The sequence below is a fragment of the Protopterus annectens genome, chromosome 3.part1, assembly GCF_019279795.1.
Source record: "Protopterus annectens isolate FY-2018-M chromosome 3.part1, PAN1.0, whole genome shotgun sequence".
NCBI classification, from domain to species: Eukaryota; Metazoa; Chordata; order Ceratodontiformes; family Protopteridae; genus Protopterus; species Protopterus annectens.
The window spans coordinates 883773929-883801357 of NC_056732.1; positions in this window are offsets into that span (position 1 = coordinate 883773929).

The window sequence follows — 27429 nt, forward strand, 5'->3', positions numbered from 1 at the left end:
AGAACAAAATAAACAAAAAACAGGATACTTAATGTTATATATTATAGCTCCGAGTTTCCTCAGTGTCCTTCCTTCAATCAAGCTCAGTGTGAAATGGCAGAACACTCACAAATGAACTTTTTAGGTAAAAGAAAGTTGAAACCTGAGACAGTTTTTAAGAAAGAAATCTCATAAGAACCAATGAGGTGCTTAGTCTAAGCTGTAGTCCAGGTGACCTCAGTCAGCCAATGACCTCAAACAATTCTCTCACTGAAATACCTGATGGCTTTGGCTAAACCAAGATGTCCCTGAATATGTGCTCAGACACACAGCCTCCACAAACACTAGGCCCAAATACAAGCCTGAATATGGAAATGGTACAAATATCCCCACTACTTAGAACAAACTGCAGAAATGTTTCTCACACGTGAAAAGCAGCAGTGAGCCTTTAAATGAAAGTTTTAAACAGCAAAAGGAGCCTCTAGAAAAAAGAGTTTAACTGCAGCAAGTTATTACAAACAACCCAACAGATGCTTAATAAAAGTGGACAATTTCCAGTTAATACCTCGCACACAGTTATACATGCACCACTGATCTTGTGTGTATACACATCATGAGTGAGCTAAAACTGTGTCCACAATTATTTGCTAAAGACACAGAGATCAGAATTGGATATCTATGTGACACACAGATACACATCCGGCCATGGTATGTATACCTGTGAGTGATGGTGCACAGTACATTAAAGAGTTGTTAATACTTGCACAACAATGTTGTGTCCATGTATACATTGCGTTCCAGGGGGAGTCCAATCACAGCACAACAAAACACATGCATCAAAGCCATGTATACTGTTAGTAACAAGGACTGTCTACACTTGCACTGCATGCTGTTGAGCAACACATGTCCTGCATGCTGACATGTGTGATATGACTGTTTGGCTTGTGATACTGTACCCCACTATCAACTGCTATTAGTATGTTCTGAGATTGCTGGTGGTGTGTGTGTGTGTGTGTGTGTGTGTGTGTGTGTGTGTGTGTGTGTATCTGTTTTAGTGAGGAGTGTATTTGTGTGCATGTGTGCATGTTTGCATGTGTTAATGTGTTCATGTATTCATGTGTTCTGACATCATGTACAGGTCTTAAAGTGTGTTTCCTGCTTTACTCTCACAGGTGCTGAGGTTGGGCTGGTTCAGTGCAGCAGGGAACCTGATGTCACTGACACAAATAGTGATAATGAGGATAGGTGTGTTGAGGCACAGGCATGTTTGTCAGGGTCTGTTGTTGGGCCACCAATTGACAGTACACAAGTCTCCACCCCATCAATGCACACAGCCATACTGCCTGTACATCCATCATCACCAATGCCCTTAGCAGAGGGATAGTGTACAGTCAGCAATGACCAGTACAGTGTGGTATCTATGGCATACGCATCAGGACACAGCAGCCATAGCCAGATGTCTGGAACGGTACCACATAGGCAGGTGTCCAGGGGTTCTCATCAGAGCACTGCTGGTCATCATTCCCCTGGCAGATGTGCCACAACTCTTACAATCACATGCATGTTCCAGGCTGTCATGGAGGCACAGGCACGTATGGAGCAGTACACCAGACAGGGACTAAGGGCACAGAGGGCTCATAACACCTCTTTAAATGACAGTATCCATGACCTAGCAGGTGCTATCCATAATTACACTGAGGTCATTGATAGACGTTGGGGTGAGACATTAGATGTCCTCCACAATGTCATGTCCATGTGTCAGGACAGTGCAGGACAGCTGAGATGTCAACGTGGATGTATGCCAGCAACATCATCAGCTGGCAGTCGCCATGGACGTCCATCAAGTCATAACCGCTCCCGTAGTGCCAGTACCAGCCCCAGCAATGTTAGGGGTGGGCTGTCCATAGACCGTCCTAGAAGACTACGTGCACATGGCTCTGGCCAGTCCCAGCAGGGACCTGGATCCAGTGTACATATGTCAACCTCTGAGGATAGTACCCAGTCTGGATTAGTACCTGATACTGTCTGTAGCACCCCTGCCAGGCACAGGTCCCGTATCCATGGCCAGAGATGGTGATCTGTAAAGCCTGCCAGGTACAGTCTGTAGCTGTCCCACAAATCCCCGTATATGGCAGCCACATGGTGGAACTGTGTGCATGCAGACACCTAGGGTAAACACATACTCGCGCACATTACATCCACATTGGCCCATAACAGTACTCTTCACCCTCACACACACACACTCACACACACACACACACACACACACACACACACACACACACACTCACACACACATGTCGATTGTATGGCTCAATGTAGGCCTCTGGCAAACCAACAACACACTATGTGCATATGATGAAACCTGTGCCACCTCCTGTCATCTGCAACATTGATGCAGGAACAGGCTAATATGGTGCTGATGCACAGGGTGACTTTATAACAGAATAGCAATGTTAGCATGCTGTCAGCAGTAAAGTGTAATGATATCCTTGAAGGTGTAGCTGAGCAGGCATGATGCATTAAAGCTATAATTATCAATGTAGTATTGTTTACACCAGTGTTTATTCCAATTGTGTATTGTCTGCCCATGTGCCACTTGGTGGATATGTGTAGTTTTGTCAGCATGTGTTAGAAAGTGGACAGTAAGTGTGGGATGTGTGCAGCACAGATTTGCAGGTGTACATTTGTGAACATGGTTGAGGTGTACTGTCTGCATGTACGTGCATATTGGACACATGGGCAGGGTGACATGCCCTGTATTAGACAGTGTTAACACTCTATAGTTTCTATTGATGGCCAGTATGCATTGTACTACACACATTTTGGAACTTGAGTACACGTGTGTGTATGACACAGTTTGACACTGTGCTGTGGGTGATACTGTTACTATCTGTCATTAGTTTGCATTCTGGTAGTATACATAACCTCAACAGCCTGACCATAAACAATTGTTAGATGATGTATTGACAACTGACACATGGATGTAGGACACACAGTAACATTTGTAGCCTTCAAGTACTATTCTATGCCAGTAACCAGTGGTATTCACCTGCACTCAGTCCTGGGACCACTACTTTTTGGCATATAGCTTTCTTAGGTACAATGAAACACAGTAGGGATATGTCTGGCCATGGTTGGCAATGCATTCTATGGGCTATAATGCATTCTCCAGATGAAACACACATCCTCCAAAAGGGTATCATACAGACAGATATCTGGTGTCAAACCCATGCTGTAAAGTTATAAGCCAAATAAAGCATAGTCATCCATTTTTACAAAACATAGTATCCCCAGATACATAGGCAGTAGCCCCCAAAATGTTGAACAGGTACCGATGTATACATAGAGCCATGTGTTACATCATCTCTCCTTTGATAATCATATTTCCAAAGGGTTTTGGAAATCCCTCTGTGGATCACATAAGCAATAAGGAGTCTGTGTGCATATCCACAAAGGTTGTTGCACACCTATAATAAATAGACATCTTTGACAGACTTTGCTGCTTTTGAACAGGTTTCAAATATACCTCAGGCATAAACCCTAACTCACACTATTCAATAGAAACCGTAATGAATGTATGTGAAACAGATGATGTAGGCCAAGGATCACTGCAGTGGCTAGGCTTGTCACAAGCATACAGTTGTGACCTAAGGTCTGAAAAGTGGCAGCACACTCTGGCAAAGATAACAGATGTGTTCATGGAGAAAGCAGGATTCTCACCTATGAAATAATTGAGGTCACATGTATGCATTTGCCACGCAGCTACCTGACGTGTAATGCACAGACTGTTGTCACTGTGATATGTCATACAGTGCTATAAGCCAAACCCACATCCCATTGACCAACAGTGTCACACAGGTGGAACACACACACAATCACCAAGTGCAGGATTCAAACTCCTACCTAACTACTTTATGATATTAGAGCAGTATGCATTAACACGACACATTATACACATTACTTGGAGTTCTCTTTTCCACAGGTATATTTGTAGGATGGTGACATCATCAAACCTGGCAAAGATAAGTATACCACTTTTAAGGTGTTTGAGTAGTCTTCAAAAAGGTTGCTCCTTTCCAAGGAGACACACACACTCCTGCATAGTTATCAAGTGCAGGATTCAATCCCCTACCTAATTACTTTACAATACTAGAGGAATACCCATTAACACGATGCGCTATACACATTAGTAGGAGTTCTCTTTTCCAAAGGTATATTTGTAGGATGGTGACATCATCAGACTTGACAAAGAAAAGCATACCACTTTTAAGGTGTTTTAGTAGTCTCCAAAAAGATTGCTTCTCTCCAAGGAGACACACACACACACTCTCATATAGTTGGCAAGTGCAGGATTCAAATCAATACCTAGCTACTTTACAATATTAGAGAAATAAGCATTAACACATCGCGCTACACACATTACTGGGAGTTCTCCTTTCCACAGGTATATTTGTAGGATGGTGACATCATCAGACTAGACAAAGTGGGATACATTAGGAGACATTAGGTGGGCTACATAGAAGGAATTTCTAAACGCTTTGGCAATGCGATCATCAAATGAGAGTTTACTATCTACCTGGGTCCCCAGGGCCATAATTACATTCTCCGTACATACTGGATTGCCACCTATGTGGTAATTTGTGTGCACTTTGTTTTATCCAAAGGGGATGACTATGCATTTTTTGGCATTCTGCTTGAGGGCATTGTAAGACCCTTCTGGAGGATGTCTGTGTCAGCCGTAGAGTTGATTATGGACCACAGTTAGCAGTCATCTGCAAACTTGTTCAGCCATACTCCTCCCATGCTTGCCTGTACCTCTGAGCAATATCTACTGAACAGGTGGGGTCCCAGGACCAAGACCTGTGGGATGCCATTTGTGACTGTTTTAGAGTCGGACATGGCACCTGCAACTCTGAACATGTGTGTTTGATCTGTGAGCCAGTTGGCCACCCATCCTGTGACATAGGTGTTAATGTTCAAGCTGGTAAGCTTGTCCATGATGCCAGAGTGGGGAATGGTGTCAAAGGCCTTAGTGAGTTCCAGGTGGGCTGTGTGGACTACTTTCACCTCCATCTGTGTCCTTGGAAACTGTTTCAAAGAAGTCAACTAGGTTTAGGAGGCTGGATCTGCCTTTAACAAAGCCAAGTTGGGTAGAGTCCAGTGTATGGAGGTTCCCAATGTCTCTGTTTATGGGTTCCATGATAATGTGCTCCACAGCTTTGCAGACCAGGTTGAGTAGGCCTATAGGACAATAGTTTCCAGGTTCTGTTGTGGCACCACCTTTGTGGAGCTGGATGACTATTGCTGTATGCCTTTCTTTGGGTACATAGCCTGTGGTAAGGTTGAGTCTGGACAGTGAATGTAGGTGAGCATGTAGTTCCTTTTGGGGCTGATGTAAGATGCAGCCTAAGACACCATCCAGCCCCATTGATGCTGTGTTCTTATCTTTGGAGATGGCTGTTTGTACCTGCATGTCCATGAAGTCTGGGGCTCTGCATTCTTCTGGGATGGACACAGGCCCTTTTGGGGGTAATGGGGGAGGGTTGCACTGAACTTGTCCGTCAGGATGTGGGTGATGTCAGTTGGTTCAGTTTATTTTTTGCCATTTTAGAGTAGCTGACAGCATATCTGAGAGTTGCCACCTCAATCTCGATCCATGCATCCCTGTAGATGCTCATAGAATGCACTTGTAAATGATTCTGCAGATTGTATAGCATTATCCTATAGCAAGGGGGCTTTGTAACTTTCCACTTTGGTCTTGAGAAGTGTGCAGTTTGCTTTTGAAAATTTCTTCACAGTGGTTTCCTTGACTGGGGGGACAGTGAGATGTGGATGTCCAGTGTGATTACTTTATGATCTGATATTACCAGCAAGGGGGTTATCTCTGTTGTGCAACACTGGTACCCATTGTTGGTGATGATCAGGACCAGTATGTTGTCACCTCTAGTGGGTGTGGTGACCAGCTGTTCCAGGGCTTTTGAGTTTTTAAACTCTAGGAAGCATTGGGCAAAGGACGTTGTACACAAGTATTTTTTCCAGTCAGTGTTTGGGTAGTTGTAATCTCCTCATATAATGGTGTTTGGCAGGACCTTTATATTTTCCACTGTTCTCAGGAATACTGAGTGAGGTTCCTGTGACAAGGTAGGTGATCTGTAGCAGGCTACAATCTGATAAGCAGCCTTGCCCAATGTTAGTTGCATTTGCATGGTCTCCAAGGCCTCATGCTGTGCCACTAACCTGAAGGTGTGGGTATCCATAAGGTAAATGAATACACCCCTTCCTTTTGTATTTCAATCTGGGTTTTGGGGCCAAAGATCAGAGGGATTGTGAGTGTTTTACGTAGAGCATGTCTAACAGCTCTGTGTTTGACATAGCTTTGTATGTTAGGCAGAGATCACTTCTGAGTAGGCAATATGTGAGAGAGCACAGTTGGAGCATTTTGAGATGGTTTGGGTATGGCATGTATTTCAGGCCACTAATACTCTTTGTGAGGTATTTCTGTAGGCTTTCCAGTTGCTGTAGATGTCTTGTGAGGTACATAGCCAAAGGGGTGTTGTACTCTATTATGGATCTAGTGAGTGATGAGTAGAGCGGAACAATGTCCTCTTCTATTCTGCATGAGACATCTTTTGTGATGAGGTGTGCCATGTAGAAGTATTTCCTGACTACTGTGGGGATGTGATTATCACAGGTGTGTTCACTGTCCACCTGTGACCCAAGGTCTCTTATCACACTTTCAGTGTTAAGTATACTACCGCCTATGTTGTAGTTCATGGCTACAGAGTTTTTACCAAAGGGGATGACAATGCACTTTTTGGCATTCAGCTTGAGGCCATGGCTCTGACACATGGCATCTGTCTCAGTGAGGCCCTTTTGTAGGATGTCCACATCTTTAGTTGTTTCAATTATGGCTCCTAGTTTGCAGTCATCTGGAAACTTCATTAGCCACAGGCCTTCCATGTTAAAGTTTACTTCAGGAAAATAGATACCAAACAGGACAGAACCCAGGACTGAACCCTGTGGTACTGCACTTGTCACTGGTCCAAAGTCGTACTTGGAGTCAGCTACTTTCACAGTGTGTGTTCTGTCAGTGAGCCAGTTGGCAACCCATCTTGTGACATAACAATTTATACCTAGTTTATTGGGTTTATCTATAATTCCAGAGTGGGGGATGGTGTTTAAAGCCATGTCAAGATCTACATAGGCTGTGTGAACCACCTTACCCTTGTCTACGGTTCTGGTGACTGCTTCAATGACGTCTATCAGGTTTAGGAGACATGATCTGCCTTTTACAAACCCAACATGGTTGTGGTCCAGAGTTTGGAGATTACCAATGTCTTTTTTTATAAGTTATATAATGATACATTCCATGGCCTTGCAGAGCAGGCTCATCGGGCCAATGGGGTGCTAGTTCCTGGGGTCCGTGGTGGCTCTCCCCTTGTGTAGTGGGATAATCATCACTGTGCATCATTCAACAGGCACAAAGCCTGAGGTGAGGCTATGACTGAACATGGTACATAGGTGTGGTGCCTGTTCATTCTGTAGTTTGTGTAGAACACAGCCCAGGATGTTGTCTTGTCCCATAGATGCTGTGTTCCTGGCTTTGGAGAGTGTTTTTTACCAGCGCAGCCATGATGACAGCAACTTTGCAGTCTTCTGTTATAGAGATGTGCTCTTTCATGGGTGAGAGGGGGGTAAAGTTAGCACTGATCCAATCTGCCAGGATGTTGGCAATATCAGTTGGGTCTGTATATTTAGTGCCATTGTGCTGTAACTCAGAGCAGATCTGAGTGTTGCCATTGAGATTCTTGACATAGCTATAGAATGCTTTGTGGTTGTCTTTAGAATCAGTGTCGATTTTGTTTTCATAACTAGCTTTGGAGAATTTTTGTCAGGGATCACAGCTTCTTCCTGATGTTGACCATGGAGCTCCACCCCATCATGGGATTTTACCCTCTTTTTCAACAGTTTCTTCCTTCTGTTGTGCAGTTTGTTTATGGCAGCGGAACACCAGATTGGCTTCCTTTTCTTGGAGGATAGGGTCTTTGTTCTGTTTGGGATAGCACGATGCATGCAGTCATGTAAGTGCTTATAAAGTGCAATTGTGAAGGATTCAGTAGTCGTAACTGTATTGTCCATCTACATGGGTATCCTGCAGTTCAGCACTTCATTCTTAAGAAGCATGAAGTTGGCTTTGGAGACATTTTTTAACATGGTTTCCTTAATGGGGTGTGGGTCCAGAATGTGGATATGTAGGGCAATTAGCTTATGGTCATATGGGACCAATGAGGCGCTGACTTCAGGTGTGGAACTCCGGTCACTCAGGACAAACCAAACCCCGTAACCAACACAAATAACCACAAAGTGAGCTAAATGCTACTCATTGCCAGACGTCTCAGCCTCCAGATGCACACACTTGAGGCACTTCTCAGTATGGAGAATACTGATATCTGTGCAGTAATAGAAACCTAGTTCAAGGCTCCAGACAGCACACCAGCACTACCAGGATACTACTCATTCCATACCTTCCAGCATCAGAACCTGAATCATAGCACATAGGGTGAGGATGCATCCATATTCATCAAGGATACCTACACCTCTCTCTACATGCTCTCTACAGGATATGTACCCATGGAATGTTGCACAGCAATGTTCTTCACACTCCACAGGGGTGGGGCCACAAAAACCCCTTGGCATCCATGCTCTATGAGCCTGACAAGTGTGTTCTGCAAGGCAATGGAGCCAATCATAATGGAAGTCAACAATACAGAGATTGGGAACCTTCACACAGTTGAGCACACCCAGTTTGGCTTTGTCAAATGCAGACCATGCCTCCTGAACTGGGTGGATTTCTTTGACAGTTACCCAGGCTACAGATGATTGAAATGAGCTCAACACAGCCTATCTATACCTCGCTAAGGGCTTTGACACTATCCCCAGTCAGGTATCATAGATGAACTCACCAACCTGGCCATGAATCCATACATTACAAGATAGATTGCAATCTGGCTCACAGATAGATCCCACACATTAAGAGTTGCTGGCTACATATCAGACTCTACACCGGTAATGACTGGTGTTCCCCAGGGTTCAGTCCTGGGGTCCCTCCTGTTTGGTATAGACTTCTCAAATGTACATGCCAACACAGGAGGGTTGTGGTTGACTAAGTTTGCTGGGAACTGTAAAGTGTTTGCCATAATAGATTCCACAGTAAAAGCCCTCAAGCCAAGGAAAACCAGATGATACTTTAACGCTCTTTATTCAAGACAAAACGTTTTCGCTCCTGCTATGCAGTAAGCTTCATCAGAAACATGAGTAAAAAGTACAGCACACTTTTAAATAGTGCGGACATGATGTCATTTCCTTAAAAACAGTGTAACCAATAAAACAACAAGAGGAAAGTATTCATTTAAAAAGACCAAGAATAAAACTTCTTGAGAATAAAAATACGTTACATCAGGAAACATTGCATTACAAATAACATTATATATAGGTTAAAGTGGCATTCATATTGACATGAAAAGTATGCAAAAAAATATAAATATATAACATGTATGTATATGGTACATATACATAGTATATATATAAAAAATATTTATATTTATATTTATAAGTATAAAATACTCTCATAAGGGAAAAAACAAGCTATCTCTGATAGCTTTTGTATCTAAGTAACGAAGAAATGTTACAAGACTCATTTAGGCCAGGGTAAGAGTAGGCATCAACCCCAATTTGCCACTCTAATTCCCTGGTCTCAAAAAATAGTGACTGAGGTCCACCTCTAGGGCCCAAAGTAACATGTTCAATTCCCATAAATTCAAAACTGTGACCTATATTATTGACAATATGTTTAGATAAGGTATTGTCAGTTTTTTTATTTTTTATAGCATAAAGGTGTTGATAAATTCGATCACTAAACTTACGATCAGTTTTCCCTATGTAGAAACAGGGGCAGCAAACACAAAAGGCAGCATAAACGATTGATTTTGTGTTACAATTAATTTTTGAATGTATATTATATTTCCTATTCCTAATTGTAAACGAGCTACCAGTTCTCAAAAATTTACATCTGTTGCAAAAACCACAAGGGCCATTTCCCACTTGTCTAGTAGTTGGCATGGAATGAGTGGACCTTTGAAGCAGTTCCTTTAAATTTTTCCCTCTTCTATAAACTACAGAGGGGGATGGGCCCAATTTTTGAAGTAGTAAGGAACTATTGTGAATAAAGTACCAATTCTTTTTGATGATTGCCCAAATTGTACCAACCTCTTTGCAAAAAGTTAACACAAAACTAGTGCAAAAGTCGTTTGGTAGTTGAGTAGTAATAACATTGGTATTGTTAGCTACAGGGCTTTCTAAAGTGCCCGCATTTAGTGTGTGACCCATAGTTGTCGACTCATGGGTATTAATAGCTAACAGAGGTTTATAAAAACCGAATGATCTTTTCGTGGCCACCTCCTCAATAAGCTCATCAATCAAAGGGGGCGGGTAGCCCCTGTTAGAAAATAAATCTTTCAGGAAAGCACACTCGATTTCAAATGCCTCTAGCGTGCTGCACATACGCACAGCTCTGACCAATTGTCCTTTGACAATTGATCTTTTCTGTTTGGGAGGATGGTTACTAGAATAGTGTAGAAAACTGTTACAATAGGTAGACTTCCTATAAATACAAGATGAATAACAGTTATTAACAAAATCCTTCACCAATTTGACATCTAAATAGTCAATTTCAGTTGAAGAAAAATGGGAAGTAAATTTCAAAAATGTAGAAGAGCAATTCATCAATTGTAAAAGGTCAGTTGCATCACTTTCATTACCATCAAACAGGATGAACACGTCATCTAAGAAACGCGTATAGTATTTTACCTTTTCTTTAAAATTTGGATTGACCCTAAAAAATTCTTTCTCCCAGTAGGCGACAACCATGTTGGCGACACTACCGCCACAGGGAGACCCCATGGCGATACCCTGTTTTTGCAGGTAATACTGGTTGTCAAAAAGGAAGAAATTGGAAGATAGAATAATCTCCAATAATTGAGTAACAATGGAGATTTCTTCCTTCGTGGCCCCAAGACTCACCAACATAAGTTCGACCCATTCAACTGCTTCCAAATGCGGAATAGACATATATAAATCCACTACATCAATTGTTAAAATATTGAGAGATGGGTCAAATCCAATATTGTTAATGGATTCTAAAAAGGACCAAGAGTCCTTACAAATTTCAGGGATACCTTTCAGATATTTAGTAAGGATCCCATCAATGACCCTGGAAGATGGATGTGTGACTGAACATCTACCATCAACCAAGGCCCGTAATGGTGGATCCACCAGGTCTTTATGTATTTTAGGGATACCAAACATCACGGGCACCTTGGGAGAGGAGATGTTGATAAAATTGAAGGTGTCAATGTCAATCAAATCATCAATAAATAGGTCCCTGAAATAGCCACTGATTTTTTTGTATGCCCCCACCATCTCATTAAGTGAAGAGCATTCATATGCTGGTGAGTCTAGGACCAAGTGCATTCTCCTATTGTAGTCACAGATGTCAAAAATAACCAACCCCCCACCTTTATCAGGTTTCATAACCCTAACAGGCATTTGACTCAGATGATCAAGAGCAATTTTTTGATCATAAGAAATGTTGCTTTGATGACTGAGACCTTGTGCACTATCAAACAAGTGTCTAAGATCTAATTCGCAAACATTTTCAAAAATGCTTAAGTTAGGGTGAAGTGGCGGGTTGAAAGTACTAAGCAATTTGAACATAGGGCGTTCACTATGTACATCATTATCAAACAAAAGTTTTAAATTCAATTTACGCACATAACATTTAAGGTCCATCAATATTCTAGCTAGAAAAGGCTTCTGGTCCGGTACAAAGGTGACACCCCTAGACAATAATTCGACCAATTCTTGGTCAATACAGACACTTGAAAAGTTATAAACCTTAAAGTCACCTTTTCTATTTAGGAGGATGACAGGTTTAATCAGATTTTCAAGAGGGACTTCAACCAAAAAGTTAGATGAAATTAGTTGTTGCACTTCGGCCGTTGTTGGGGTTTGTTGTTCCGTCCCCCTAAAAAAGGCCTCTGTTGAAATTTGTTATTAGAGTTGTTTTTGTAATTCTGACTATTGGTCTTAATCCTACTGCTTCTCCTTAACCCCTCATTCGAGGGGCAAGGGTCGCCGTTACTCTGTTGGTAATTTTCCAAATTTTCATCTCTAGTGGGCATGGAAGGCGTGTCCATTTGCCGGTTCATGCCTTCATTCGGGTTTGTGTTGTTGAACTTATTCCTAGTGATATTAGGGTAGGCCGTACCCTGTTGATAAGCCTTCCTGTCCCTCAATAATTTCTTTGACTTATTATGTTTTAATTTAACAATGAGCGCGTCAATGCTAGAGAAAATACGCTGGTAATCGTATTTGTAACCTAGGAAATTAATGTCCAACCTAATGGTATTGTCAAGTTCCTCAGTTTCAGTCAAAAGGTGCCTAATATGATTGTTGTAGTGCTTGATCATAAGGTCAAGCAACTCAGCACCTTGACGATTAAACAAGCAAGTCAAGTCATCCAAAAAAACTGGGTCTGTAAGTAGGGTAGTAGGAGAAAAAGAACTCCTTAAACCTTTCGGTATTATTTTTTCAGCCAAACATTGCTGAAAATAAGCCACTTCAAGCTGTAACTTCTTGATTTTTAACATATTACTATCCAAAATTTTTAATTTTTCAGATATATTGTCAGTACAGTTACCTGTGTGATTATCCTGAAAAGATGAATCACCAAGCGGTGAAGTACCGAAACCAAAACACTCGGTATTGCCAGCCCAAACAGAAAAAGAAGGAACACCAGTAAAACCACCAGTGTTATCTGCTACAGACTCCCCAGGTAGATGCCGTTGAACACCAGTATGTACATCGTTAGAACATGGAAAGTCAGGGCCGCCAATTAATCCCAATCCGTTACTTCCATAGATGTTAGTTAAAGCACCACGTTGTAAATCCACCCTCTGCGGAAGAGCCGGTGCATCCATCTGCACACAGCTACGGCTGTTAGATAGCAATTGCCCTGCTGGGATGGGAGCACTCGAACTGCCTGAAGCAATCTGCACACAGCTACGGTTGTCAGGTAGCAGTTGCCTCGCTGGTATAGCAGCACTAGCGCTAACTGGATCCGTTACACCCGATGAGTTGTTAGGCAAAGAAGTAGCGGTAAAGTAACTAGGATGCTGAATACCCAAAGCATAGCCTGCGTCCCCTTGGTTACATGGAACACTGTTGACTTCAATAGCGTCTAAACGTTTATCAAGACGCTCCAAACGCTGATTCAGCGAGGAAAGAAGACTTTGAAGGTTGAAAGATTCTTCAATTGGATGTGAATCGTCCATCCTAAATAAATTAGGCGTCCTTGGGCTTATAGAGTCTCCGGTTGACATACTGGTGAAAACAAGTAGGAAAGGAATGACAAACCACAGTAAAAGCCCTCAAGCCAAGGAAAACCAGATGATACTTTAACACTCTTTATTCAAGACAAAATGTTTTCGCCCCTGCTATGCAGTAAGCTTCATCAGAAACATGAGTAAAAAGTATAGCGCACTTTTAAATAGTGCGGACATGATGTCATTTCCTTAAAAACAGTGTAACCAATAAAACAACAAGAGGAAAGTATTCATTTAAAAAGACCAAGAATAAAACTTCTAATAATAGATTCCCCGGAAGACAGACATATTCTCCAGAAGGGATTCTATGAGACAGATGTGTGGTGTCAGAATCATGGCCTCAAGCTCACTGTGGAGGAATGCACAGTGATCATCTTTGTTGAAAACAAAATACCCACAAACTATCACATAGGTGTTACCCCCTTAAAATGGCAAGGTGATAAGGGATCTGAGAACACAAGAAGATAGTCATCTTTCCTTTGATAACCATGTTGCCAAAGTGATTGGGAAATCCTATGTGGCCCACCTAATCAACAAAGGGTTTGCATCAGGATCCAAAGAGGTAGTATTGGCACTCTACTCTTACATCATCAGACCCATCATTGAGTACAGTGCACCATTTTGCATGTACTCGACATAGCATATCCAGCAGCTGTAGAGACCACATAGGTACCTCACCAAGAGGATTAATGGCCTCAAACAGTTGTGTTATGCAACACAACTGGTAAAACTAAATCTGTTCTTCGTTGCATACCGCCTACTCAGAGGCACACTCTGCCTAACATACAGAGCCATGTCCAACACATAACTGTTGAACATGCTCCATCTACACATAACAACATTGAGTCGCCCTGCACATTCCAGGGATATGAACCTCATCAGAACGATGAATACAATATGCTGGTGGGATAGATTACCATCCCAGACACTTGCCTTACTGTGGAACAAAGTCCCAATGAACATCAGACAGAACCCCTCGCTGACACTCTTCAATTGGAACCTTGATGAGTGGATGGGAAACAGACAATTCATGCCAGGCATCACATCAGCAGCCCTGCTAGAATGGGGCATAGGATACTAACTATTAGAACTAGGCATTGGGAGACTACCCAATGGTGTAGTGATAGCTGCACAACTTGCGTAGTCTGATATATGCCTTCATGGAGATAGTCTACTACATACCTATGAACCTATGTGACAGGTACATGTCTACAGATAGTAGATGTGTACTTCATTGTACAGTCATGTTGTACAGCAGGCATATGCACCACGTACACTGTAATGCTTACAGATACTGGTGGCTGTTATGTACAGGGGAAGAGATGTGCACCTCATGTCTTTTGTGCCATTGGGATGTGTGCTGGGTGGGACAGTCCTGGATGGCTCCCTGTCATGGTCACCCTCTTACACACATCTCTGCCCATCCATCTTTGACTTATTATACTGTGTTCCCCCTACACACACACACACACACACACATATATATATATATATATATATATATATATATATATATATATATATATATATATATATATATAGGTACATAGGTAGGTAATAGGCTATCTGCCTAAAGGCATATTTTAGTATGGCCAGAGTGTGCAGCTATCACCACCAATGGAGTTAGTTCCCTAAGCCTCTGTGTATTACAGCTGATGAAGTGATCCATGGTGTGACAGTTCAGTTTCACATACACTCATCAAGGCTCCTCTGGAAGAGTGTCAGTGAGGGACTCAGTTTATTGTTGGTTGGGAGCCTGTTCCAAAGCAAGGGAAGTCTGTGAGTTAGTAATGTATCCCTCCAACATGTTCTATTTAATGTTGTGATGATGATATCCCTAGAGCATGTGGTACAGTGAGCTTGGGTTTACTTCAGATAGCGCATGTGCATCAGTTCTGCATTGGACATGGACCTGTCTGTTGGGCAGAGATCTCCTGAGTAGACAGTATGCAACAGAGTACAGATTGAGTTAAATTCAGTCTTGTTGCATGGGTCAACTGTTTGAGGCCAGTAATCCTCTTGTTGAGGTACTTTAGTGGTCTTTCCAGCTGCTGAGGGTGCCTAGCCAGATTAATTGCAAGTGTGTTGTGGTACTCTCTGACAGGTCTGATGACTGATGAGTAGAAGGAACCTCCTTTGACCTACATGCAAAGACCTTGTCAGTTTGTGGGAACACATAGCATGATTTTCTAACCACTTTGTGAATGTGTTTCTGGAGGTAGTGATGACTATCCACATGTGTCCATAGATCCCTTATTATCACCTCCATAGTTAGGGTGTTGGCACCTATGTGGTATTTGTATGACTGTAGCTCGAGTCCATAATTTAGACACCACATCTGTCTGACTGAGACCCTTTTTAAGGATGTCTCTGTTATCTCAAACATCGATTATGACAACTTTTTTGCAGCCATCCACAAACTTTCCTAAACATAGTCCTTGTGTGTTTGACTGTATTTCTGAAAAGTATACACCAGACAGGAGGGGTCCCAGGACTGAGCCATGGGGGACAGCAGTTGTTAACAGCTTGAACAGGAGACCACAATTCTTACCTTGTGGGATCTATCTGTGCCCCAGTTGGCAATCCATCAGATGACATACATATTTATGCACAGGTTGTTGATTTTGTGGATACGACATGTGTCTGTGATGTTGGAAAAGGGCTTTTCAAGGTCTATGTGGGACATGTGTAGCTCATTTCATTGATGTATGTCCTGGGTGACTGCCTTGTAAACAGTCTAGCAGGTTTGGGAAACATGATCTGCCCCTGACCAAACCAAAATTGGTAGGGTTGGGTGTTTGTAGGCTCACAATAGCTCTGTTTATGAGTTTCATCATGATGGACTTCATGGCCTTGCAGATCAAGCTTAATAGGCTTATAAGACAATAGTTCCCATGGTCTGTTGTGCACCAACACTTGAGTGTGCCAAATGTTGTTGTAATGCATTCAACAGTTTCATATCCTGTACAGAGAGTGAGTCTCAACAGACTGTTCAGGTGCAGGGTCAGTTTGTTTTGGAGTTCACATATGACACAGCTAGGGGAACCATGTCATCCCATAGATGCTGTGTTTTTAGGTTTGAAAGTGCTGTTTAACCATTGTATATGTGATTTCTGGGGTTTCACAATCTCCAGGTATGATAATGGGCCCTTTTGTCAGTGAGAGGGGGGTAAATATGTATGAAACTGTCTGACAAGATGTTGGCAATGTCAGTCATGTACATTTATTCATTTACAGTTTGCACTGACTCAGAACATATATGAGTTTACATTGATATTTATGACATAGTGAAAGAAAGCTTCATGGTTCTCTATGGACTCTTTCAGAATATTTTTGCCAGAACATGGATTGGATAATGTTAGGAGTGCTCATAGTTTATTGATGATACTGATCGGAGATTTATTGATCTTTGAATTTTCACTGTCTTTGAACAACTTAAGTACTTGTAGTACATAGTTTGATTATGACAGGAGTCCAATATATTATATGGGTCTGTTTTCATATAACTGTGTATGCAAGGCAGGATTGGTGAATAGTGACAAGTTTCTGGGGTAAGAACTGCAACTTCCAGATATCTGTGGCCCACTGCTGTACTCAGACATGGCCTAAGTGTGTGAGCATGCCCAGTATGGACATATATACTATATGTGTGTGAAAAATCAAGATGTTTTTTACTTCAGGGCTCACCTTTGTGTTTTACATTGACAGGAAGAATGCTGTGCCTGCAGGGCTTCCATGAGTCACTTTGCATAGACTTATCAACATTTCTACATACAGGGGGGGGGCAGCTATTATTTGTACATTTCTACCCGGGGGCACACCTGATTGTTACTGTGGGTGTACATAGGATGAGGAGTTCACCAGACACTTATACACATTTGCTAGGCCTGCACTGCTATGTCAGGTACTCCATTTCAGTCTGTACTGTTGCCTATCATACTGCTTGAGGCATACAGTACTACAGATCTTAGCTTTCAATTTCACGTATATTAGTTTTTGACTTCATAGCCTATACAACCCACATCACACTGCCTGGCTGTCTACATAGGCCTGGGGGGAAGTTACTCATATGCCTCTTTAGAGGGCATGATACAGCATTTGTTTGTGTTTGTGTTAGTCTACAATTGTCCTGCTGTGTCTGTGACAGTGAAATGCTGTCATGGCTTAGTGTTTCAGTACTGTGACTATAGTGCACAGTATCCTGAGTTTGAGCCCTGTCACTGCTTTTTATTTTCTTGCTGGGTAGACCTGACTGGTTAAGGAACAGTAAAGCAGGTATGAGCGTGTTTACCCGACTTTGCTCGACTTTGCCTGACTTTGCTCAACATTGCCCAATATTGCCCACCATTGCCCAACATTGCTCAACGTTGCCCGATGTTGCGCTAGTTTGTGCGGTGCGCAGCTCCACGCAATTGTGCTTAAATATGCTAAATAGTGGTAAAATGTGCTTAGCACTGCTTTCTATTGCTTAAAATAGGGCGATCAAGCCTCAGGTGGTGCTGCAGGGCTGCCTATGTTGGATGCACATAGTACACTCCCTATACATGTTTGAAAACGGGTAGTGTCAAGTTAGGCATCCCTTTTATTGTATGTGTGAGTCAGAGAGAGGTGTCATTTCCAAGGTTCCTACTGAGTCAGTGTATGTACTATGCATTGCCTCTTTGCCAAGGCCAAGGCATACTGGGCACGCTTTCTTCTCCCTAGTGGGGCAGGTTCAGGTTGTTCCTCCTCTGAGTCATGCTGTGCCTGTGTAGGCCTTGGCAATGGTGGGGGGCTGCTGCAGCTGTTTTCACAGGATCATATTGTGTAGCATGGCACATACCATGACAATTTGGGTACATGTAGTTGGTGAGTACTACAAGGCTCCACCAGATGTGTCCAGGCACTGGAACCGTGACTTAGGCATCCCAAGCACACACTCAATAATGTTTCTTGTTTGTGTGTGCACCTCATTATGGAGTACTTGTTCGGATGTGTGTGCATTTCTGATGGGTGTCATCAGCCACGGCTCCAGTGTGTATTCAGCATCCCCCACTAGGTGACTGTCAGGGATGTCCCCATTGGCAAATCTCTGGCACAGCTGCATCAGATGCCAGATGTCGGAATTGTGATAGCTTCCAGGGCAGCCAGCATACACATTCATTATTATGCCCTGGACATTGCACTCGACCTGGCAGTTGATGGAGGGGAAGCCCTTGCAGTTGATGTAGACCCTAACCCACTCACTGGGTGGTGCTTTGATGTGTATGTGCGTACAGTCTATTGCACCCACTACCTCAGGGTATTCTGCTATTTGGTGGAAAAGACAGATATTACTGGCCAATGCCTCACTGCAATTGGGGAAATATACATGCTCACCGACATGTGCTGAAATGGTATCTAGGAACTGGTGCAGTACCCTGGATGCTGATGCCTGTGAAACCCCCATCATATCACCAGTTGGTCTCTGGAATGTACCTGTAGCTAGTATTTGTAGGCCACCACATACCTTGGTATCCATTGGAATGGGTTCCCCTCTGTTGGTTCTGTGTGTGAGGCATGGCCGGCACAGCTCAACAATTTGCTGCAGGAGGTCTCTGTCCACTCTATAGAGCTCCACTATCTCCAGCTCATGTAGCCCCTGGTAGGTTACCCTGGGTCTGTACACTCTTCTCCATCTCCTCACTGTGGGTTGCTCAGCAGCATTCACAACATCACCACCCTCAGCATCTTGCACATGTTGGTTTATGATAGCAATAGCAGCCCCTAACATTTTGTCTGATTAAGCTTTAAAGTTTTCACTCTTTGTATACTGCAGTGTTGCAGAGTTCTTGGGAAAAACAGGGCAGACTGCTGTTTGCAGAGATTAAAGTGCTGGGCTGGGCTGGGCTAGTCTACTGCCTGTGTAATTGGCTGATTCTGATATATTTCACCTGGCAGCTCTGCTAGTTCTCCTTGGTTAACTTCCTACTACTTTTTTTCCTTCCTTTTCCCTTTCTGTTTCCACTAGGGGCAGCGCTGCACAAACAAGCGCACATGCGCGCACACAAGCACACATGGTGTAAACACGTTTGCAAGAAATTTCAGATATATCCAGAGCGTACACTTTTGGTTTCTTGTTTTCAGCTAGGACAACTGTAGACATGCCTCTTGCAATCCTGAGCAACTAACGGCAAACACAAGCCACTGTGCTCCAATCAGCTTACAGTCTTTCCGACATACCTTCTCATGATGTCACCTATCTTCTACTATACTACTCCTTTACTCCTACACTTACACTCTAGGGACATGGCTTACATGCCGGGGAAATTGGGATTCACTATCCTTATCCTCATTTGCATAGGATCGTCTACTAATGCTTGGTTACATCTCTCACACTGAGCTCCCCCCCCCCCCTTAGCAACCACTACTCAGTGGCCATGTTGTTTTCAGCCTGCCATTCACCTGCATGGCAGAACAAGCTTTTTAGTGAAAATGCCCATTTTTGGCTATTTTTCAATTTTTTCATTTTATTTAAAGAGCAGCACGTTTGTACGGCGCTGCGCTACGCTTAAACATCGGTGATCGGGGAAAAATGGATTTTAAGGATTTACAACATTTGCAAATGCCAATGGCCTTATATTTGGCCATGGGCATGCTTCCTCAACTAGATGCACCCTTTATTTGAAGCTGTCATGGCTCCGTTTAGTTATTTGCAGAATGGTACTCAGTTACCAATGGAGTACATTTCTGCAAATAACACTACTCTTCCACAGACGGGATAGTGTTTCCTGGATTGCAAATTTACCTCATTTGCATAGCTTTCAGCAGCAAATGAGGTAATTTGCATACCATAACACTCTACATGCAAGAGTAGCTTTAGAAGCTCTCATGTACGCCCCTGCCGGCTGTTGCTGGATCGCTCGGCAGACATATTGGCTGTCTGCCATCTTACGCTACTCTTAGACTCTTTGCAAGCCTTCGTAAATCCGGCCAAGTATGTTTATATTTTTGACAATTGATGTTACAATTGTATTTAATGTAATTCCCCATGATTTAGTGATGTAGTGATTTCATGAATTATTGACAGAATTAAAGCAGTTTAAAAACGAGCACATCAGTGTAATGTATGACTTTATGGAAACCATTCTTAAAAAATAATTATGTGAATTTTGAAGGGCAATCTTTTCTCCAAAAAAAGGGAATAGCAATGGAGGCTACTTGTACCCTCAGTTTTGTGAATATAATCATGCTCCAGTGGGAAAAATAATTGTTTTGGATACTTTTTTGCCTTAAACCCTGGAGCTTATTCATCTGACTTTTGGACAATATTTTTATTATTTAGAATACATCTATTGCTTACTTAGAAGAATTTGTAAATTATTTGAATAACACTGAAACATTTTTGCAATTCACATTTAGTTATATTGTTTCTAGGATACGTTACTTAGATATGAAGATAAGTAAAGATCATGATAACAAGAAACTGGTCAGCGTTATTTTTAGTAAGCCTATTTATATGAATAGTTTGCTTCAGTACTACAGTTGTCATCCAGAACACAAAACAGTTGGGCTTGTCAATGGACAATATGTGTGCCTAGTGAGAATGGTACCTAATGACACAGAGTTTGTGGCAGAATGCCAGAAATAAGATGACATGTTTTCTTCTTGGGGTTACCCTGATAATATCATGCAAAAATCAAAGGATGAAATTTTACTAAAAAGAAAAAATGGATTTTATTTATCTTTGCTGCCGGATGAAAAGGGGTATTACTTTAAAAATGTGGAGATGACAAAGGCTGAATGTAAAGATAATACCAATTCTTTTGTAGTACAAATCACATGTAGATCATGTGTACATTACAGATATTCTCAGAAAGAACTGGAAAATATTTACATGAAGGTTTATTTGATTTGTTTGGTGACGAACCCCACACTGTGTTTAAAAGAGGAAAAACACTTAAAAACTACTTTGAGGTAAAAGATATAAATGCGCTTAAGTTTTCTAACAAAGGAATGGATACCTTCAAATGTGGATTTTGTATGCAATATAAATATATTTTAAGGCAAGAAACTGTTACAGTCAACAATTATACAAGTAAGTCATATTGTCATTGCACATGTAACTTTATGGGGGTTATTTATTTGGCTCTGTGCCAACAATGTAACATTTTTATGTAGGAAAAATGCAGAGAAAACTTAAAGATTGTATTTACGAACACATGTTGGACATTAAAAATAAAAATGTCATCCCCCAGCTTTACTAATCTCCCATGCAGGACTAGCTTAGTCCTGCACGGAAGCGGCCGTTTAGGAGCAGGACAGCAACGTGCCATGCATATTAGTGAAGGTGCGCTGCCTGAGCTTCTAATCTTACACGGAGTATGCAAGAGTGCAGGGGGTGTGTCTGAGAGCAGAGCTCCCAGAATATACATGCCCCTGCAATGAAGAACAGTAGAAAGCCCTAAAGGAATGAGCGAAACCACTCATAGGTGTCCGTATACCCCCAGCAACATCCCCTCACGTGTACAAGAGCAATAGTAAACACAAGAAATATAAAGATCCTTTTTCTTTATGAAACAGATCAAATTTAACCGTAGGTGCACAATTTGCCCATCGCATAGCTACGGGTAATAGAGCTTAAATAGCAGAAGAGGATAAAAAGGAAGATATATGCAAATGAAGCAGTATACAATAGTGTAGTGGGCAGAGCATTTGCCTTATGAGCAGCAATTCCCAGTTATGGATTTTGGATTTTGTATGCAATGTAAATATATTTTAAACCAAGAAACTGTTACAGTCAACAATCATACAAGTCTATTGTCATTGTACATGTAACTTTATGGGGGTTATTTATTTGGCTGTGTGCCAAGTATAGTGCGCAGAGCATTTGCCTTATGAGCAGCCATTCCCAGTTTGAGTCCCACTGCAGCACATTGCATTTTACCTGTCAAATCACATCATGACCAATAATTTTAGTTGCATAACCTACTAAATAACATATATTTGTGAAATGCAGTACTGCATTAAATGCAAGTATGAGGTGTCAGTGTCATAATGTTGCAATACAGTATATGTGCACAGGAATCAGGGATACAAATGGAAGGGAAAATGTGTAATGAATGATAACCCCATACAGCATCCACATCTACCACCTTCCCAAGAACCATCACACATTACTGTCTAAATTAGTGCAGTGGTAAGTGGAAGTAAGCACTAGTAAGCAAGTGTAAGCACTATTAAGCAATATCACATGAGAGTAAGCATATGTAAGCACTAGTAAGTGGGTTTAAGCTTGTTTGCGTAGAGCTAGGCAATGCACACACAGGTTAAGCAATATTGAAGCTAACTCTCTGTAAGCATCATTAACCAGAGGTTAGCAGTGCTTACCCTGGCGCAAACCCACGCAAACCTACTTACAACTGATGAAAAGTGCCTTAATAACTCTGTATCCAAGGGCTCTTCTTCTGCCCAGCAACAAAATAAACAGCCTTGCAGGTCTTGAACCAATGATACAATACATAATAGTCACAGTAATTAACCACCAAGCCATCACAGTAGTACATAAGTATGAGGTATCACCAAACAAACCCTTGTGATAGTAAAATCAAACTGAGCATGTAAAAGGAATCATTATACAATAATATGTTCTAGAACCTACTACATAACATAAATATGTGAACTGGAGTACAGAAGTAAGCCCAGATGTGAGGTGTAATTGTAATAGAGTGTTGAAATCCCCTATTACACACAAGGACCCCATACAGTGTATGTACACATGAATTATGGATACCAGACATATATATAAGATGTAATGAATAATAAATAAATGCCAAAAAGCAACTATAATGCTAAGTAAATATTAAGCAAAGCTAAGCATTGCATAGGCAATCTTAGTTAGTGTAAGTAATGTGTAGGCCATCTGACTCAATTTGCCCAGTGGTATACCCCTTTAAACAATGCCAACCTTAGGTAAGCAGGTTTGCCCATAGCTTAGCCTTTTCAAAACTGGCCAATCATGGCAAAGTTTCGGAATTTGGCCCTACTTAAACTCAACATGCGGCAATACATCTCATAACTGGTTGTAGCTTCCCCTTTGCAGGCACCATGGCAGAAAGGGGAGAGGGAGTGCACTTTTGGGTGCAGTGCTGGAGCATCCAGGAGTCCAGAGTCATGGCAGAACTTGTCAAAGACCATGAGCAAAGACTGCTGCAGGGCCAGTACCAGGTTCCCAAAATAAAGCGGAAGCCTGGGACTGTCTCACCAATGACCTCACCAATGCCACTGGAATACCCCAAACTGGTGTGCAGGTCAGGAATCACTATGCCAACCTGAAGTGGCATAAGGGGGATCTCTTGGATCAGTGGATCCAAGAGTTTAGGAAGGTAGGGGGGTGTCCCAGCTGTGTGTATCACTCAGCTACCTGTTTAGTAATTGCCAGCTCATGTATATTATGGATAGGTATGGCTAAATATTCCTCTTATGTCCTTCACAGCGGCAAGTGAGCAGGCCGCTAACCAGGATGCCCATGGATGTCACCTGCAGAGGTTGCGACGTGAGGCAATTTAGTAATACTTTTGCATGTACTGTCATATGAAATCAATTTAAAAGGATTAGTAAGTTAATTGCCAGTATAAAACCTGCATTGGTTAAGGCAAGTACTGCATACCGTGGAGACTATGGCAGGAAGAGTCTCATTTAGGTTGTATGTAAATAAAAGCATAATAGCCTGACAGTAGAGGTCTAACTGCTGGACTGCATGTGTATACTCTGGTATCATATGGTAATGCAGATTTGCAATCACTTAATAGTCATGTTGTATTAAGCATTGTTACCCACACTGTGCAACATAAATAGAATGTGTAGAAATGCCTGTATATGACTGGTGTAATCCCCAAAGGTCAATTAGTACAACTGATTGAGACATAGACAGAAAACAGTGAAAAGACAGACAACAAAATCCAAATAGCACATGCAACTGAGACATGAACTGTTGTATTTTTAACATACACAGCCATGGTTCGAATCCTGGGATTGGTAGTAGGCTGCATACAGAATCAAACACCACAACTGTACAGATATGTCCAGAATGTCCAGTAAATTGGCCTATATCTGCTGCCTGTCACCCTGTCCCCCTGAGAAATCAGTGGGATGATCCCAGATGTATAGGCAGCAAACAGGAAATACAACGGATTGTTATACAGCTATAATAACAAAGTTGTCACACTAGCAACTCCCCAAACTCTTATGAAAGTAACTAGCCACATATGTCCCATTTACACCTCCATGTTGTCAAGCTGTGACCAGAGTGTGTACAGTAACAGAGTGAGATGTATGTGCATAATAGTAATGTGGAATCTGGTACTTTGTGTGGCAACATTCAGATACTGCTAACAAACATTGCTCCCACAGGTCTGTCAGATACGAAACACTGTGCCCAGAAATAAAAGAATGATACCCTGTACTGGTATCGTTTACTTTGGCATTGTATGGCATTGTGACTGACGCAGTTGCTCTGAATAATAAGGTATTACTCATCACTATCACACACACTGTGCTACATATTATAACTGTCTAGGAAATCCTATATAAGAGTGTTGTAATACAAGGTCAGAATGTAAAACCACAAGAGAATTATACGACAGAAATCAGATAGGAGATATACAGCAATATCTATATAGCAGACACAACTGTGATGGACAGTGTTTTAGTTTTAGCAGACACAGCCATGGTCTGAATCGTGGGAGTGGAAGTAGGCTGCATACAGAATCATACCCCACAACTGTACAGATAAGTCCAGAATGTCCAGTATATCAGCCCATATCTGCTGCCTGTCCCCCTGTCCCCTTGGGATATCAGTGGGATGGTCCCAGATGTTTAGGCAGCAAACAGGAAATACAACTGATTGTCACACATCTATGAGAACAAACCTGTCTCACTAGCAACTCCCCAAATTTTTATGAGAGTAATAAGCCACGTATCCCACTTACACCCCCATGTTGTCAAGCTGTGCCCAGAGTATGTACAGTAACAGAGTGAGAAGTATGTGCATAATACTAACATGAAAGCTGGTACATTATGTGGCAACAGTCAGGTAGTGCTAACAAACATTTCTCCCACAGGTACATCGGATATGAACACTGTGCTGAGAAATAAAAGCTTGATACCCTGTACAGGTACTGTTTACTTTGGTATTGTATGGAATTGTGAGTGTTCCAGTTGCTCTGAATAATAAGGTATCACTGATCACTGTCACCTACACTGTGCTACATAATATAACTGTGTAGGAAATCCTGCATAAGAGTGCTGTAAGTCATTAAAGGTTGAAGAGGGCAATAGTCTACATATGTCCCGGTTCATCTGCATGTGGTCAAGACATGGCCAGAGTCTGTGCAAAAAGAGATGGACAGGTATGTGCATAACAACCTGGAATATGGGAGTATGTGCAGAAACAGTTAGTGTTAACAAACAATTCCCCCACATGTATACCAGGTAAGAGGTGTATACTGCAGGTAAAACCAGTTAATGTATATAGATGTCGACGGCCATATCACTGTCCAGACTAAGGCAATAGGATAGTGTAGTAATACTTGTAAGGTACAGATAACAGCACTGACCAGGAAAGTAATGCAAACTACAGGAATATACTAGTTGTTAATTGACATATTTGTCTCCCCCCCACCATATCTCCAACAATACAATAAATACTCACCTCAACTGGTACGTGATGACTCTACTGTTATGTTGGGACATATGTCCTATTGGTTGATAATAATTTAAATCTGTTTCTATGCATGTGCTATGTTGAAATACTCCAATATTGGTAGCATGGTGCCATCAATGTACCTGCATGCTGGTGTTTTACCACTGTGGTCCCATATATACTTGTGTTCCGTTTGCTATGCAACGGTTCCATATCTGGTGTCTGGGTTAATGGGAATATCTATGCATGCAGTTATACCTAATCCTGGAATGTGTTAACTATTACTAAAAACACAAGGCACTGCTCTGGTACAATGAAGGCGATATTTAAATATTCCTGGACTGAACTGTCCAAAAAGATCGATCGAAATCCCAGGGTAGTCTGTAAAAGCTATATTTATTGAAAAAATGCCTTAAAGGCTATAAAACACAAAAACAATAAACAGTACATAAAATAATTTTCACTGATTTAGCGCTTTCATCTCCAGTTGGAGACTTCATCAGAATCAATGTCTAATTACACAATACAACATTTATACAGCTTACAAGACAGTGTTATTGGCTGGCAGTAAATTACTTAATTAAAGCTTGTAATTCAAGCTTATAATTTAAAGGCAGTGCTCACAGAAAATACAAGGGTGAAATCAAGTTGTTCTCATTTCTTGTGGTGGCCTTACCCTAACTATTTCCTAGTATAGAGACAGAATCAATAAAAACATGTAGGAGAAAAATCTACAAAACATAAGAAACATATATTAACAATATATATTTAAAATATAAATATGTATACGTATATAAATATTGTATAAAAACCTGGGTATAAATAGTAATTTAATAATAATATAATAAATAGTGTGATACAATTAATATGTAATAAATAAATACAATATTATTAAATACTATATAAATATATGTATAGATAATTATTTCACACTATATATTGATACAATTTTATAAAATTAATGTATTGAACAATTTATTTAGATTATTTTTTAAATGAAACTAATAATACTGAAAAGATGTTGATGGAAAGGGGATACCCATTTGAATTAATTAAACCCATTAAGGAATATGTCCAGTTAGGAAGGGGTAATAAATATGTCCCCCTATTATTTAATGACAATTTTAATGATAATTTTATAGTAGATTCCAACCAGGATGGAAGGACTTACATTTTTAATAGACACAAAACTAGCAATGTAGATATAACACCATACTTAACTTTAACCTACTACAAAGGAATTGGATGGTTAAAAGATGCATAAATGAAACGTGGGAAATGTTTAAAAACATGCCAACAAAAACCAATGTATTTCAAAGTACTATAATATACAGCTATAGGAGG